Genomic DNA, 19,043 nt, shown 5'->3' on the forward strand with positions numbered 1-19,043 from the left:
GCGATTGGATCTCTTCTAAGCACAACAATTCTGTATCCCCTTGACACTTGTAAGACTAAGTATCAGGCAGAAGTTCAAGCACAAGGTCATCAAAAGTACAAGTGAGCACTTTCTTCCTATATTTTTCTTTTCATCTCCTTGATGGGTTTCTTTTTTAATGCTTGCTTGTTCGCTCTTGATTTTTTCATTATTTTTCTTGGTGGGTCTGTTTGTAGGACTTTGTTTTTGTGTACATATGTTTATGGGCTTGAGTTATGTGTTGGTATTCATGATTAGACCGTGTGATTATTTAGGCTTCTTTTAGTCTATTGTTTTAGTTGGCATTTCTATTGAGTTTGGAGTTTCCTGCTCTGGGTTTTGTTTCCTTTTGTTTTAGGTGAGCCTGTCTTCTCTTTGACATGGGTTTTCTCTGATTTTTTTTCTTTTATTTTTAATGGTTTCAAAAGAAAGGAAGAACAAGGACACACGACCCAAGAGGTCAGGTCAAGGAGGAAAACAGAGAAAATAAAAAAAAATTAAAGGGAAAGATAAAAGAATCAAGGCACTCAAGGGGGAGATAATCAAAGGTCTCCAGTGTCTCTCTAATAACATGATCAGGTGCAAGCCTGTCTGCTTCACTATTCACCGATCTCTTCACATGCTGGAAGTGCACATGAAAATCTTCCGATCGCTCTGGTCTCATTTAATATGTAACGCCCCGGCCATCCATGTAGGTATTGTCCGGTTCTAGGCCGCAGCCCTCCCCGGTTTTTTTTCTCCCGGCAGAAAACATGTCTACACAGGGAATGGGGTCTACACATATAACCCAGGAACTTTCTCTCTCCGCTTCTGATATGAGAGTATTATAATCCACCCCCTTTAAAGGACCCAGCGTCCTCGCTGGCACATCGTACTAGAGGAGGTATGGCTCTGATACCATATTTGTAACGCCCCGACCATCCATGTAGATATTGTCTGGTTCTAGGCCGCAGCCCTCCCCGGTTTTTTTTTCCCGCAAAAAACGCATCTACACAGGGAATGAGGGTCTACACATATAACCCAGGAACTTTCTCTCTCCGCTTCCGATGTGGGACTATTATATAATATGTCTGCAAATATCCATGGTGGGTTCGACTACCATCCATCCATATGACATTGAGAGAGCCTCCCTCTACAATCAGAGCCTACTTAAGTCTCTTTCATAAGTGATTCTAATACCTTGCAAGAGAGCTATTTACTCTGCTTCACTGGAATCCTTGATCCCAACGGGGCTAGAGAAATCCCACCTACTCTGCCTCTAGTCATCTCTAAGTAGGCCTCCTAAGCAGGCATGCCCCGGGTTTTGCCCAAACTAGAGCTGTCAAAGTTTAACTTCATAGACCCTCGATCAGGAGGGAACCACTGAGGTTCAAAAACTTCCTTATTCTCTCCAGAGTCTCAGATATCCCTCTAACACCTCCATAAATCTGAAATCGAAATGAACCTGAAAGAAGAATTTTCACCAAAACAATTCTAAGTGATGATTTTCATGTACAATTAATAGGAGCACTTGACTAGGAATCTAAAAAGTCTATCTTTTTTTCCCTTCCAAATGGCCCAAATCCTAGTATTCAACACCACTCTCTTCCCCCTGATTCTCCATGGGTCTAGAAACTTAGAGTTAAGGAGATCAGCCAACCGCTCTAGGAAGACCCATGATAGCCCAAATCTGCCAAGGATATGATACCAGATCTCTCTGTCAAACCTGCACTATAAAATGTTATGATACACTATCTCTCCCACCTCAACACATAAGGTACAATGATCAATAATAAGCATTTGGCAAAATTGTAGGTGATCTATCGCTTGAATATCATCCTAAAAGGATGTCCATCTGAACACACAGACTCTTGGTGGGGTTGAAATACTCCACACTCTAGCCACATGTGAAGGTAGAAGATTAGCGACAAGTTAGTTGTAGAAAGACTTAACAGAGAATACCCCAGAGGAATTCCAGATCCAAACCCTCTTATCATCTCCAGACTTCTTTATATAGCAAGTGTCCAACAAATTCAGCAAACGAGCTATGCTTTCCATTTCTTGATCAAAGAAATTCCTTCTAAACTTGATTAAAATAATACCTCAAATACTTCCAGAGGGTTCTTTTGGTACATAAGTCCAGGCAAAAAAACCCTAATAAATCATTAACATTATACACGTATATTTTGTGAGAAAAAGTTGTGATGTTCATCAACCACGTCAGAAATGAGACCCTTATTAAGAAGACATTGAAAATAGGAAAAATAAGTAATAAGCTATTTAAAATAATACCTCAAATACTTCCAGAGGAATTTCAATTTCCAAATACAGTGTTTAGGTTTAAACAGGCCACAGAAAAATGGTAAGAATGTTTTATACCTGCAATTTCATTGGAAGGCTAAGATCAGTGATAAAAAAAAATCATCCTAAAAGAGTAATAAAAAAGGACATGGTAAGCTGGGATAGTTTACCATATTCTACTAATTAATATACATGAACTGATAAGAAAGACATTTCACTTGGTTCTGTGATGACATTTTTTTGTAGGAATTTACCGAGCCAAGCAGTAGTTCTTGTGACATATAAGCTGAAAAAGAAGAAAAGAGGTTTATCTAGATTCTAGAAAACCCAAACGAAAATAGTAAGAACAAATTAAAAGAAAGGAAGATAAAAAAGAAAGAAAAGCATTTCGAAACAGAGAAGATTATATCCAAATCTCACCTGCACAAGAACTACCGTCGGTGACGGCAAGGGTGCTTCGAGGCTCAGACGGTCTAGCGGGAGGAGGTTACGGCTTCCTGGATGGGTCAAACCAGGTTTGTCCCAAAGAATTGGAAACGTTAGGATGATTGTAGATATAAAAGGTTTTTGATGGGTGTGCTTGGAATAATTGGAAACGTTAGGATTTAATGGATATACTTAGGATTTAATGGGTCTTTAATATAGATATAAAAGGGATTTTAGTGGGGTGTTGAAACATGACAAAAATTAATTAGGTGGATGCAGAAATGTTCAGAATTTAGAGCATACGTTCAGGAATTTGGAACGATCTGCTTGGGTGGAGGTGGAAATGTTCAAAATTTATAGAAGAGCACCCGTTAAGCTGCATTGGGAAAGGAATTTTACACTTGTTTTTTATAAAGAAATCTCAAAACAGGTGTAAAATTCTGAAAGTACGTGTAAAATGATTGTAAAATTCCTTTCCCAATGCACCTTAACAAGCCGAGCCGAGCCCGATTTAGGCCAGGCTCGGCTCGTTAAGAATTTAATATATTTAAATATATATATTATATATTAATATATACACTAAAAGGGTTGTCCATGGAGTGAAAAGGGGAGGCAAAATATGTCACTTCATTTTTGGAACCCCATTTGTTACTTGGACCACCCCCCATAGTGTAAAAAAAGTAGTCAAATTAGACTAGATAGGGCTGTCCAGGGAAGATGAGGGGTGTGAACTTAATATAATCCGAGCTCGGTAAGGCTCGTGAGCCTGGCTGAGCCTGACCGAGCTTTTGAGCTTAACGAGCCAAGCCTAGCCTGGCTAAGCTCGGCTCGGCTCGTTTACACCCCTAGTCATAATTCACTTGAGGGGGTGGCCAAGGGAAGAGAGCCGGGGGGGGGGGGGGTGTTGATATATGACTTCTCATAATTAATTCCTAGAATGTTTAGACATTTCCCTGAATTTAGGCTTACACACATCGGAAGGTTGTCTCACTTTATTCATTAAATATCATGTACCAGTGGTAGACTTAACCAGTAGGCTCTCACTTACCATAGCTCGTTGCATATGCCGACCCACTATCTTCTGCTACTCCTTGGTTAAAGCCGCAGGAGGTCCGACCTACATGGAAACCATATCTCTTTATTGTTGACGTGGTGGCTACCTTATCTTAAAGGCATTGGGCATGTTTGGACCTAGGAAATGTTCTTTCTCATAAAAACCTTTCCCTAAAATATGGGAAATCTTGGGCGAGTTCCGAAACCCTACTTAAAATGGCTTCCGATCATTTTATAAATATCTTGGTTTTTGTTGTAGCAATGTAGCATCATTTGCCTTGTGTAGATAAACTTTTGATTTTCTGTTCTAACTTTGAAGTAGCTAACGAGACCAAAAATCTACTTATGCAAAACTTTGACATGAAAGATGTTACAAGAGCAAATGTAATTTTAGCAATCAAAATAATAAGAACTGAAAATGGTATATCCTTAGATGAATCTCATTAATAGAGAAAATACTTTAAAAATATAAGTACTTTGATGATAATCTTGTATGTACAACTTTTGATTTTAGTACTAGATTATACTATTGAAGATGATAGAATTAATCAAAATGAGTATGCTAACATAATTGATAGTTTAAGGTATTTCATAGATTACACTAGACTTGATATTGCATATGTAGCAGGTGTACTATAGTTATCATAGTATAGAGCATTGGAATGTTATATTACATATTATGAGATATCTTAAATGCAGCGTTAATAATGGGATCACTATCATATATTTCCTACTGTCAAAGAAGGATTTGCCAATGCTGACTGTTAGAAGGTTACAAGGCAAGACAGGTTATGCACTTATTATGGTGCGGTTACCTTGAGATCCCAAAAACAAATTATAAATGCTCAATCCACTATGGAATCTCAGTTGATTGTACTAACCTATGCTTGTGAAGTGGGTAGCTGGTTGAGAAATTTTTTAATTAACATACCTATTTAGGAAGGACATGTTTCTGCAGCTTTGATTCATAGTGACAACACAATAGCCATCAAAAGAGACAAAATAAGTATTATAATAGAAAGTCTCGACAGATTCATCGAAAGCACAATATTGTGATAGAGGTAATCTCTAATGATCTGTCACCATTGTCGTTATGAGATCCAGTGATAATATAACAGTTCCCTTAGCTAAGGCCTTATTATGAAAGAAAATCTGCAATATTTAGTCCCATATGCAAGGGTTGCCTATGACGGATACCCAACCTGGGGACTAGAGATCTAAGAACTAAGTTAAATGCGAAAAATGAGTTATAGAGTAATTGATAGACAATCTTGCTAGTTATGAGATTATCTCAATGTCCATCCACATGGTGTAACTTGAGCATGTTATCTTGAAGAGTTGTAAGTGAGTAGTTTACTTTTAGTGAGTTCTATAGCTCATATGAGTGGGATGTCTAGGCGACATGATTATCCTTGATAGATTGAAATACATGTATGCAATGATGTGGGGCCGCTTCTAAGGAGAATTTGGGCTTGTGCTCTTGCTTATATGGCCACTAGGATCTAGCACATGGCCATAACATGCAAGCTTTGAGAACCAAATTGAACACTTTAGAATCATTTGTAGTGTACGTCTCTCTGTATTTAAAGGTTGTTGTTCAAGGCATAGTCACTATAAGATCTTTAGAGTTAAATACACTAAAACTGAGTGAAGGTTCAAGTCATAGACACCTTCATTATGCTTGTTACTTTTCTATTAAAATAAGTAGGGGATTATTAGTATTTTAATATAAAAACAAATTTTGCTTTTTCAAAAAATTCCTCTTATTTACAGTTTTGCCACCCAAATTCTAAAAATTGAGTCTGCTCTCTTCATTCCTAAGACATTTAGTCCCACATTGGAAAGTGGAAGAGACTTTTGTATCCTTATAAGAGGTAGTGTGGAGGGAAAGGCTTGGGCCTTTCAAGAGGCATTGAATTTTTTGAGTAAGCCTATTTTAAAATGAACTAAAATACACACACGCACACGCGTCGGGTCAGGTCGTGGGCACGGGTGCAGGTTTCAAACTGTTCATTGTCTATTTGACCTGGTTGTTGAAAACATTCTTAATAACGAGATGCTTTGAAAGGGTGTCTTTACGATTTTAAGGGATGACTTGAACAACAACATTTTGGCTATGTATCAACGGGCTATCTTTCATTCTTTATATATGAAAAAAAGCAATGACGTTCTTTGTTTTCTCTTACTTTTTTGTTTCTGTTTTAAATGCTCATTGTTAATGTTCTTCTTGGATTTTATATTTTTATTTGCGCAATCAGTGTTAGCGTGGGTTGTTCAAATCTATTTGAACGTGCATCTCGAATAGAGATCGATAGCGCGTCAGGCTGTTGTATCCTGGGAGTGATTGTGTTCGAGTTCGCAGAACTAGAGGTTCTTCCACATAGACGCAAAATCACACCTAGTCCGTCGTGCCTCATGTCAAATTAATATCATCTACTTTCTGTTTTTACAAAATCAACTCGCCATATTATAATTTTATTGGAAAATAAACAATAGGTAAAATTCATCTAAAAAAGTTATATGCACATGTCACATCCGAACTGACACTACAGCTCGGTATGAAACAAACGCTACACACCTGCAGAGTAAACCTTACAAGCATGCAAGGCTAAGCAGAATACTATTCAGAACCACGATTATCTTTACTCCATAGATATAAATCAAAATCCAATCACAATGAATAATAGAATAATGCCCTGGCCTCACACCCATCCCATGAATATTTAATCTGTTTCACAGTCCCAAAACCAATACTCACTCTATGTAAAATCAGAAATTCTAAAAATGTCCAGAATCAAAAGAAATTACGCTTCCGCCTCTTCAAATCCGTGTGGAACAAACTTCAGGATCTGTAAATGTTACCACGGGTGAGCTAACGTTCAATGAAGTAATAAGGTACTATTACAGTAGTGTCTAAGCATACCTAGGGAACAATGTCAGAATAATATAAATAGAAAATCCAAGATGTCTCAATAAAAGCTCAATAAAATAAGGGTATAAGCAATAAAAAATCTAAGCTTGGTATAGTCCGTAAGGAATCATGCATAAGTCACGCACTGAAACAGAATCCAAAGATGGAACTGAAACCTAAATAGATCAGAACAAAAGTAGGTCAGAAACTAGAAATTAGAACACCTCAAGATCATAGGCTTAGTCTAGAAACAAAAAGCTTGTTATTTTGTCGCCCATGGTGTCGGAACTCGTTCCTACGGAAATTTGTGTTGACAGGGCTATCGTTTTAATTACCATTGGAAGGACACAGAATTGCCCATGCATTAATGCCCCATTGGCGGGACTCGGAATTTAACCTAACGTCAATCATGCAGTATCACGGTAAACATGGAGGTGTGTTCATTCAGAGTCTTAACAAAAGCATATACTATAAATAACATGAATCAATATGACAACTAGTCAAACACCTTCATGATTAAAACAATGATGTGACAAGTCTGCAATATATGGAATACAAATCACTGAGGTACATATGCATGCTAGACCAAAGGTTCATAAAAAGTGGGTATAGATAAGATCACATATATCAAGGCTATAGATATCAATACAATCAGTCCTGAGAGATATCAAAGGAGTTTGGTGTCAAACTACTAAAGAAATCTCTTATTACTCACCTCGATCTGAAATCCAAATGCCCTTTTTCCAAGTCGAACTTCAATCACCTATAAATATGACTTAATTAAATAAGTTCAAGTGATGGCATTGATTCCAAGAAGTATGTCTAAAATGTCCAAAGAGGGAAAATCAAAATTTTGGAGTGGAACCATGCTCAGTCGGCCAGCCTTAGCGTGATCGACCAAGTCCCAAAACTCAGATTTTTAAAAAGAATCCACAAACCTCGCCGTTGTCGACTGCACCGTGTGCAGTCGACTGGGAATGAAATCTTAGGTTTTTTTTTAAAAAAACCCCAAGCCATCGCCACGGTCGATCGCAGGCCCGACGATCGATCGGGCACGATATCGGGAGTTTTCTCCCGAGGTGATTTTTCTTTCAAAATTTTCACCATTTCAATAGCCTCTAGGTTCCTTGATTCACATCTCTGAATTTTACAAGGTTGGGCTCGGGTCGGGAGGTTTCCAAAGAGCCCAACGGACTCGCCGAAATTTTGATGAATCTACTCGAAATCATAATATTTTATGTTAAACTGAACTCCAAGCATTTTCCTTACCTTGAGTTTCTTCGGCGTCCTAAGGTTCTTCGTGACGGTCTCACTTTTCTTCTTTGTCTCTCCTTTTCTCTCATTCTCTCCCACTCTCTCACACTCTGGGCCAAATATAGAGGTTTTTTGGCTACATTTCTTGTAAATCGTTTTGTCTAAAGAATTCCTAAAATTTGTCCAAAAACTCTCCCTTCTCAATGCATACGTATTTAGCATTATGATAAATTATGAAAATCCTCCAACCATTAAGTTTCCTAAATCCTTAAACTCCTCCCACAAGAAATAGCAAATCAACTTTACTAATTTCCCAAAGCCATTTTTGGCTAGCTAAAAGGGTAGGGAGAAAAATGAATTTTCCTCAAAAATGAATTTTACTAATTTCCCAACTTAATATATTATCATCCAATGAAATTCCACCCATCTTTTAAAATCGATTTGAGTTTTCCATAAACACTTGCAACTAAAAACTATCTCCCAAACAACTTTATCAACCTAAAAAGTCCCCTAATTAGTTTCCTATATATTTCCTAAAATCTCTCTTCTTCTATCTAATTCTAAGTAATTACCTCTTTTGAGCAGTCATTTTAAGTGGTCTCAAAAGTCCCAAATACCCCTCTCATTCTCTCACTTGACTTGGTAAAAATCACCACATATAATCCTTTTTGAAAATTATAAGAGGCCGTTTGGATAGGCGGATTTTTGAATACTTGATCTTTTTTCAAAATTGTAGATGGGAAACGAGAGAAGAAAGAGACCGGCCGTCGTTTTCTAATTTCTCGCCCTTTTTTCTGACAGCAAGAGAGCAAAAGATCGTCCCATGTTTCCAGGTTTTAGAAATCTATGGGGGAGAGATTTCTAAAACCTAGATTTCTTACTAATTAAAAATCCAAGAAACGCTGCAGGACAGCATACAACACCTTGATCATGAACCCTCTTTTACACCGTTTTCAAACTAAAACCTCGATTCTAAAATCCGCGTATCCAAACGGCCCCTAAGTATTACAGTTATCCCTATCCGTTTTTTAAGGACTCCCTATCCGTTTTTTAAGGACACCCATCACAACTCAAATTCTATACTTTAAACTCACACACCCTATATTTGATAATGACACCCACTAACTTCTGGCATTGGGACGGGGGCACCCAAAAATCCTAACATTGGGCTGATTCAAACCATTGAGTCGATGGTCCAACAAATTAAGGATTCCCCTCACTGAAAAGAGGTTTTCTATGTGTTTTCGAGGTTTACTAGGAATGATTGGGCTTTCATTTAAAGTATCTCTGTTTGATGTAGGGCTTGTGTGTGTATGAGAGAGAGAGAGAGAGAGAGAGAGAGAGAGAGAGTTATCCCAGAGAGAGAGAGAGTTATCCCAGAGAGAGTTATCCCATCTGATTTTTCAATAAATTGTTGATGGGACAAAAGCGAAATATGCTCCATTTTGACCGGTCAAAAAAAAGAAGGTTCCCTCTAATCAGAGGCTAGAGATCAACATGACATTATGCCGAATTCTCCACTCACCCTCTTCCAAATATGATTGAACGAACCACCGAAAGCCAATCAATCAGCATTCCCTTAAAAAACAATTCCGTTAATAGAACCTTGTATAAATGGACACTCACCTCTAAACCTTCATTACCCAAAACCTCCATCACTTGACTTCTTCCTGTACCTATAACCTATCCTTCTCAATTCCATGGCATCCCAGGACAAACTCAGCAATATAGGGAAAGAAACGTTTGAACTACTTGACAACTACTTCCCCCCTCGAAGGGGAAGGGGGACGGTTCAATCCAATGCTCAACCAATGCCACTGATTCCCCCAAGAAATGCTCAACCAATTCCGCCATTTCCCCCAAGAAATGCTCAACCAATGCAACCAATTCCCCTAAGAAAATAACCCAGAGAAGGATATTGTGTTGTTACCACTGACAATTATATGGTTTATACTAAAAGGAGTGTTGTCTATTAGTTTTGGACCGAGAAACAAGTTCGTCTGGTATTTTAATTTCTTTTCGAAGTTTGTCTGAAATGTAAATTCATCTTTGTTTGTACGGTATCATATGAACTAGTTAGTGTGTGGTAGAATGCTATACTTGTAATCTTTTCGTTAATAATAGCTTCTTTTGGGGTCTAAACAATTATTTAGGGCCATCTCTTTTGCTTGTCCCCTTTTCAATTCATCTTTGTTGAAGTATAAATGATTAAATAACACCAACCACCTTAAGCTTTTGGAGTAAATTAATTCTGTTTCACGTGATATCATAGCTATTGACTCACGACCAAGGTCTTAAATTTCGGAATTCGGTGAGGAACGAAACCGAAATGTTTTGAAAACCGAAATCGTAGAAATTTACCAAATTTCGGCCGAAATTTTCTGATAAACTATTAATTTTTTATTTCTTTATAGAATTTCAGCCGAAATTACCAAAATTTCAGCTCCAAAAACCGACATTTCAAATGCCTTTACCAAATTTCCGCCGAAATTTTGGGATTTTGGCTAAAATTTCGGTTTCGGTGAGGACGGAAATTACCTCTGAAACTGAAATTTAAAACCTTGCTCATGACAAGTCCTGGGTTCTAAAGCAACCAAAAAGAGGGGCTACAAGTGAGGGGGAGTGTTGAAGTATAAATGATTAAATATATAGTGAGATTTGCACTACCATATTTTGAAAATGACACAAAATTACCTTGTATTTTCCTTTTTAATTGCCTGTGGACAGTATTTTTGGAATTGTAATAGCTTTTGCCAGATAGTTAAATAATAAATGACAAGGAGGTTTGTGTGATTATCAAAATATGGTACTGCAAATATCAGTAACCAATGTATAACACCGACTCTAATAACTTAAGATTTTGAAGTAATTGTTTGTTTTCAATCTAGTGTTGACTGACATATTACTTGCCAATTTAGTTTTATACATAAAAGTACTATTGTTTTTATAATATCAAACAAGATATCTCCAAATTAGGAGTAACACAATTATTGGTTTATCCTATGGACAGGACTAGACAAAAAATTGTCGGGATCAATGGTGGTTTTAAATTCTAGGGTTTTACATTGCGACATGTATGTGAAATCAAGACAATTGAGAACCAAAAAGAGGATTAATACAACAATGACTTGGGATAATCCGATAAGGGCCCGTTTGGATACCTCCCATTTTGTATTTGGATTTGGAATTGAGTTTTGAGTACCAAATGAATAGATCCGGCAGCTCCTGTAGAGGGAGATAGAGAGGGAAGGGGGTACTTCCTAGTGGAGGGGAGAGGTTGAGGAGCAAAGAGGGTGAAGGAAACTGCCACATCTGTGGATCTGTGGATTTCCAATTTCTTATTTCCACAACAAATTTAGAAATCTGATTTTTTTCACTGTAAGCTGCTGAATTAGAAATCCAAGAATTTGATCCTATCCAAATTACAGTGCAAAAAGGGCAGCAAATGTGAGAAATCCAAATCAAAATCTTCTCAGCATCCAAACGGGCCCTAAAGGAATTATCAAAAGGGCATTTGGACGGACTTCTTGTCACCGGTCCGACCAACAGATCTGATTGATCACACAAATGTCCAATAAGTGGTGGTTATTGAGTGTCTGTTCGGAATGGCTGGAATTCCTTTTTTTTTTTTAAAGGTGAAAGGAAATCAAATAAGAAAAACTGATGTGTAAGTTCATGGGTGTCATCTGTTTCATAAAAGTATGGTGAAACCTTGAGTTGATGGTCTAACAATTTAGGATTTCCACTCACTTAAAAGAATTTGTTTTGTTTTTTTTTTTTTTTTTTTCAGGTTTACTAGGAAAGATTGACTTTTCCTATTTGGAAGCATTCATCTACAGAAGGGGAACTTAGTTTGATGTAGGGCTTTTCAGAGCCACTTGTTTTGTTGGTTTGGGAATCCTCACTGAAATCAGAGCACTGCACTTATCATTTCCTACTATAAAACACATTTAACGAGAAAATATGTAAATAAGACCCAAAAAGTCAATAAAAGATTAAAGCAAGGATTGGTAAAGTCGCTTTGTTTCCAAAATTAGCTAGGTAACCTAGTTTTAGTGGGAAACAAAAGAATGAAGTTTTTTTTAGGTTTTTTAAAAGGGAAATGATACCCCCCCCCCCCCCCCCCCCTCCCCTCCCTCCCTCTCCTAAATGGATAAAATCCCCCCCCCCCTTTAACGGTTTCTGTGACAATGGTTCACTGCTTGAGGATAAATTCACCCCACTTAACGTTTTTCTTTTCCTTTAAAACTTAATGGATAACGTTAAAGGGGGCGATTTTATCCTTCAGAGTGGTGGGGGGGAGATATCACTTCCCTTTCTAAAAAACTCGGGTTTATTAAAAGGATAGAAAATGTGTTTCTCTTTGGTGGGAGGCTGTGGCGGCTGCAAAGAGGAGACACGAGAGAAAATGTGAGAGAAACAGAGAACTTAACTGCAAAGAGGAGACACGAGAGAAAATGTGAGAGAAACAGAGAACTTAAGGGAGAGAGATCAATGTTTATTCTTGGGTTTTTTCTCTTGGGTTTTTGCTGTCTATAATCTTGGTTGAGAAGTGAGGAAAGGATTACGATTTATGGGTTTGCGGGTTAAACATGTTGTAATCCTTGTATTTTGTTTTCTCATACTGAAAGATCATGTTCTCTCCCGTGGATGTAGGCATCTTGGCTAAACCACGTAAAATATTGTTGTTCATCTTGTGGTTAGTGTTTATTTTACTGTTCTACTTCCTTGTGCATGATCGGATCGGATTTGCCTAGCGGAATTTTTCAACAAGTGGTATCAAAGATGGGACGTTGTAACTCTAGTTTTCCCTTGAGGATGGAGAAAATTTTCCTCAAGGAAGATCTGGCTTGCCCTCGAGAATGAAAAAACCCCTCAAGGATGATCTCCAAGTTCCCAGGTTGCTCCTGTGTGGAGTGGAAGGTTGTCAGGCCACACGAAAGCAAAGATCCTACATCAGAAAAGTAAAAGAGATGTGGATGGGCTCATTTGGTCTTGGACTCCGTCCCCTTAACGTTTAGCTTTTATGGGTGAGTTGTATTTGGTCCCAACAAGTGGTATTAGAGCTCAAGTAGCACTACAAGAAAAGTGACATTCACCGACGTTTTTGTAGCGACATTCCATTAAACCGTGGTTAATAACATATATGCACCGACGTTCATAAAAGAAACGTCGGTGTATGGATGTTACCTCACGAAAGCCTTCACCCGCCTTAAAAATCACTAATTTATTATTACCGACGTTATTGAAACGTCATTAAAGGTTAATATTTTCCGACGCTTATTATTTAAAACGTCGTAATAAAATTAATTTATTTTACTTAATTATTTAGAATTCACCGACGTTTTTAAAACGTCGCTGAATTAGAAAACACCGACATTTATTTATAAACGTCGGTGATTAGTGTTGTAAGTAGGAAATTTTAGGGAGTTCTTCTCTCATGGGCGCGACTACGGGCTCCCTCTTTTGTTTTCTCTTTTTGGTTTTTAGGGTTTTTTCACAACCTCTTCCTTGGATTCCGTCCGTCCACAACTCTAAATCCTGGGCGTTTTAGCTACCAAATCTCTCAAATCTCTCTTAGAAGGTATGTTATTAGGGTTATTTTCAGTTTTTTTGTTACAGACCTTTTGGGTATTTTCAGTTTTTGTTCTATTCAAACGAATTTGGGTTAATCTCCCTATTCTAACACATGTAATCTATCTCTTTAGGTTTTTCCTCAGATTCTCTGATTGTAATAGGGGTTCGGTGGGGTTAAGGTTGTGATTCCGGTGGGGATTTGGGTATGGCTTGGGCTTTCTATTAAGATCTGACCTAGGGTTTCTCTTTTTCTTTCCTTCTTTTTCCTTTTGACTATATCCCACTTTGTTAATTTCTTCTTCTGCTCTTATTTTAGGAGAGACATTGTGATATTTGTGGTGTCGGAGTTGTTGCTGTGAATCAGCATCCTTTGAGGAAGAGCACGGCATTTCTGCTCGGCAACGAGGTAAAAGACAAGTCGCTATTTGATGAAATGCCTCTGTTATTGGACTTTGATGTCGTTCTTGAAGGTTAGGGTTTTTGAAATATATATTAAAAGAAACAGAAAGAGAGAAGGAAAAAAGCTTGATAAGTGCATGTTAGTGATATATGGGGTTTGCTAGTATGTAGTTATTATGTGGTTGTGGATATGTGTGTTTGGCGATGATTCTGCTCCTGCTTCCTGGTATTGATTTTGATTTCTGATTCTGCTTTTGATCCTGATTCTGATTTTAATTGTTTGAATAAGGTAAGATCTATTGCACTGGTTATGATTTGATGATCCTTACTTCTGTTCCTAAAGCATGTTCTTGATATCTTATATATCTCAGTTTTTATGAATTCTTTGGTGCACAGATGTTGTGTAATTCCTGTTTTGGGAGCTTTGGTTTATATGGACTGTTCTGTCATATCATAATGTTTAGAGATCTATGAGGTTGTTAGGTTTAGAGCTTTATTGTTTAGGAAAATTAAAATGAGTAGATTCTTTGAAGGAATAAAAGCGATGAAGTTTTTATTTCTGACAAGGTTCATGTATATTTTAGCTCGAGAATTTAGGTTTTGATCTTAATTTCTATTTTGATCTATGTGTTTACAATGTTTCCTAAAATCTTCAAATGTCTATTTGAATAATTCTTTAATCAATTTAGAGGATATATTTTATTATCTCTTTGTATTGTACTCACCATAGATTTTATCATCATGACAAAATTCTGAGCATTAGGATTGTGGTTTGATATCCTTTGTTTTTATTTTCAATTTAAAAATCTAAAAATCAAATGTATTCTTGGTCTTTCGAGCTAATTGTATAAGAATGAATGAGCTGTTTTCTTTTTTTTTACTCAAGTTGGAAATGTTTCTCGTCATATTGGAGGTTTGAGTTTTTTTTTAAGTTCAGATTTGTCTCTATAAATGAGGATAGTAGTAATGGAAAATATAAATAAAAACTTATGCATGTAGTGAAAGAGGTTTTACTTACATCAATTCTTTTGATTTTGTCTGATGATAATGTAAGTTGGTCAGTGCATCTCAATAACTCTTATTCAAAACTTATTTATGTGTCTAATTGTAAGTAAAATTCTATTTTGTTGAGAAAAATTTTAGAACAAGATGCTGGTAGATTTTATTCCTAATACACATTTGGTTCAAGAGATGTATTCATATAGGTTACGGAAGGAAGGCTAGTGTGTCTTTTAAGGGACATACTAGCCTAAGTTGGTTTCAATGTTCTTACGTTATCATTGAATTTATTCTTTTCAATCAATTGAGTGAATTTTTTTATATTGAAACTAAGTTAAGGCTTTGGCCAAATGCCAATACTTGATAGTGTTTATACTGTTTCTTTTGTTGGTTCACTCATTAGATAGAAATAGTGAATTAGTTCTCTCTGATAATCATGATGTGTTCTGTGTACATTGTATAGCTTGGTCTCAAATAATACTTACTCGGGGGAATGGAGCATATCTTTACTTGATTTTAAGAGGAAGAGCTATAGTTATTTGAGAAGGGTAGTGATTGTTTCAATATTTCTTATCATATCTTATTATCTACTTAATTTTGGCTTATGTGAATATCATTAGTTAACTGTACATTTATAAATGCTAGGCCTTACTTTCTTCTTTGGATTTTCCTTGTCAAACACATTCAAAATTTTGCAGAAGAATAACTAGGAGGTTTTTCTTTCTATATAACCCTGTGAAAAGATTTTGCAACAGTTTTTTCCCAAAAAACTTTCTTTGTGAGATTGCATGAACAAGTTTATGGACGTTTATCAAATTGATGATTTTGCCTTCCACTTGGTTGTTCATTATTTTATTTGGTCCCTAAGTTTTATGTCTGCACTTTCATATCAATTGGCTTTAATGCATTTAATGTTAAATGGCATGTTTGAGCCAGGGTCACATTCTGTGTAATTTGGTGTGTCATTTGAATACTGAAGGATAGGTTCAGTTAAGATGATTGTATGGATAGAGCAAAGTCTGCCAGGGGGATTTATGTGATCATTTTTTTTAAGAGTTGCACTAAACTGATTTAGTTGTTTGTGGAGAATGATATCAGCCCCTGTTAGAGCTACCTCCATATTGTTAGGGCTTTGGGAGTCCTAATAGAGAAGTTAGAAAGCTGAGAAGAGAGTTCGGATCTTGAAATACACAGAGAGAAAGAGAAGGGAACCTTTCTTCCTCGGCAAATTGTGCCGGAATCTGGCACCTGCTCCTACCATTACAATTTTCACAGCAGCCCTACTTCCACCATTTTTTTTATCACCCAAACCCACTTCATATACTCTATTTTTCTACTTCCTATCACAGCCACCATTATTATCACTTAGCCTTCATCTATCACCCACATTCCTTCACCTTCATAACTACTCTTTCCTACCATCACCACCGAATCCCCATCTTTATTCCTCTGCCATAATTTTCAATAGAGTCATGCCACAATGTATTGGTTGTTGTTGCACATGTACTCAGGTAATCCTTTACCCTTTTTACTGTTTATGATTCCTATGAAAATTATGCCTGTCTTGTTAGGTTAAGTTTTCGAAGTGTTTTGCTCAAAATGGATGACTGGTATGCTACACTTAAATAGAAGTGAACTAGCCATTATGGCTCAATGATATGGTGAAGGTATTTCAGCAATTAAGTGATTGCCACCTTGTGGATGAAGTACCGGTTGACCACCAAGGGTAAAGGGAGTTGGCTCGGGGGAGTCGACGCGGATGTGGGGGGAGTTTTAAAACTATGGTTCAAATTCCTAGTTGACCTTTAGGTCCACCACAGCAGTCATTATCGATAAATGATTTCGTCATTCAATTCTCCCTCCTGCATTTGTAGGATTATCAACTTCTTAGAGGAGGATGGGCATTTTTCCATGCTCTTTAATTCCCCCCCCATCGAATAACAAATAAGGTTTTTCCCATTTCGAGATGGTTTCTTTCTTTCTCTGTCTTCCAACTTCATAAGGAGCTCTCTGATTTTGTACTTCTCAGCCTTCGTTTCGATACCGTTAACCTCGCCAATGTGGAGTATTTTCTGTCAATAGAATTCTTATGAAATCCGAATGAGAATTTTAATTAGGCGTTCTTATGACTGGAAACAATTAAAATGGACAAAGGTCAGAATATGATTTATTCAATCTGCTTATACGGAAATCAATTAAGCTTATTTAACAATAGGCAATCACAATAGGTAATCTGGTGCATATTTGCATAATGACACATTGATGCCTCTTTTTAGAACTTAGCTACTCTGGTGATAGGAGAAGAATGAGTACAATTTACTCCATGGAATTCTGTACGAATTCAGACCTATTTGTTGTTGTATACCTTAAAGCTTTTTAATGGTAGTGGTCTCTCCATCGAACAGAATATGTGTATGCGGATCATTAAACAAGAAAATTTGACAACCATTGAATTAGTCTTGTGGTTTATTGTACCCCTAGACCTTTGCACCATCTAGGGCCTTTTCCCATGACTTATATCCTTCTTGTGCACAAAATAAATCTGCAATTTATGCTCTTTATTTGTATTTCAACTCTTTCACTTGATTTACTAAGTGTTTACCTGTCCTTATGGTAGACAATTTAAGCCAATGACTGTTTATGGCTCTATGTTAGTTGTTTGGGTTTGAGGGTGATTCTCATGCTTAGGTCATGGCCTTTGATGCTGTCTCTATGAATGGATCTCTCTTAGGGGCTTTTTAGCTGATGGTTGAGGTTGGCTCCATGATTACCTTCACCGTCAAGTAGCGTCAAAAAGCTACCGCCCTTGATATTTGATCCAACAGCAGCCCACTTGATCCAACAGCAGCCCACTTTTTAAGAGGCTGCTGTTGGATCAAATATCAAGGGTGGTACTTTTGAGGTACCACCTTGACGCTACTTGACAGTCGGGCACCATATAATTTCTCAATACTTTTTATATTTGTGAATTGTATTGTTATACTCTTCATCCCTCATACATTTTCTTTACAGATCTCTTCTTTAATGATTTTGACAGAGCTCTTTAATGTTTGTCATCTTATTGCATTGCTTAATTCACATGTATAGCACCATTCAAGTGACTGTTTATGTGCAGTTGAAATCAACTCATTTACAGCTTTATAACTCTAGTATTGGATCATTTATAAAGTCTATCTCTCTTCTATAATTGTTGTTTGAACGTCACTGCCATCAGCACAACCATCCTTTGATATCTTCACTAACACATCTTGTCTTTTAGTATTTAAAGAGCTGTCAAAAGGTTATTACAGTTCCCAAGAAGCTCTCACAAGCCAAATAAAAAAGAAAAGACAGGTTGGGTCTGTTGGGGTTCCACGTGAAAGCAAAGATCCCACATCGGATGTATAATGAGATGGTTTCCTGTTTTGTGAATGTGATGTGCGTAAGGTTTTATGTATATTGTAAGGAAGTTTATAAACAGATTCTACTAAAAGTACCAGCAGCGGTTTTGGTGACTTTTAGCAGCGGTTATGACCGCTGCCATAGACCCTTTTTGTTGTAGTGAAGGAAATGGTTTGTTTGATGACTTTGGATGCCTTTTTTTATGTTGTTTGGATGCCAATATATATGCACATGTTACTTTCTAATGGGTAAATGTTTTGGTTAATTTTACATGGAAATGATTTGTTTGATGACTTTGGTTGCCTTATTTTTCTCTTGTTTAGATGCCAACAGATTCATGTTATTTTCTAATGGGTACAGGATTTATACAGGTTCTAAGTCCCCCAATTTGCTGCTCTGTTTACAAAAAAAAAAAAAAAAATACTATTCACCGGCGGTCATAAAACCGTCGGTAAATCTAAAAAAAATGCCTCTATAATGTTCACCGACGGTTATAACCGCCGGTGTATGTCATAAATACCGATAGTACTAATGAGCGTCGGTATAAAGAAACGAGAAAAGTACATCCAAGTGTCATTTACCGTCATGTAGCGACGCTCATGACCGCCGGTGTAAGGTACATTTACCGACGGTTTTTCCAACCGTCGGTGAATGTTTCTTTCCAAGCAATTTTCCGTCACTTAGCGACGCTCATGACCGCCGGTGTAAAGTACATTTACCGACGGTTCCTTCAACCGTCGGTGAA

At 37.1% G+C, this 19,043-nt stretch overlaps 1 long non-coding RNA gene across 1 annotated transcript; it reads left to right on the forward strand.

Annotated features, from left to right (window-relative positions):
• Positions 1-13,362: 13,362 nt before the first annotated feature.
• LOC143853457 (uncharacterized) lies at positions 13,363-18,543 on the forward strand. The gene is made up of 4 exons (XR_013237136.1): positions 13,363-13,526; positions 13,651-13,722; positions 13,836-13,925; positions 18,177-18,543. It is a non-coding gene; the product is annotated as an uncharacterized LOC143853457 (long non-coding RNA).
• The last annotated feature ends 500 nt before the right edge of the window (positions 18,544-19,043 follow it).

The sequence above is a fragment of the Tasmannia lanceolata genome, unplaced genomic scaffold (genome assembly GCF_043159265.1).
Source record: "Tasmannia lanceolata isolate RefF3 unplaced genomic scaffold, GAP_Taslan_0.1 ptg000019l, whole genome shotgun sequence".
NCBI classification, from domain to species: Eukaryota; Viridiplantae; Streptophyta; class Magnoliopsida; order Canellales; family Winteraceae; genus Tasmannia; species Tasmannia lanceolata.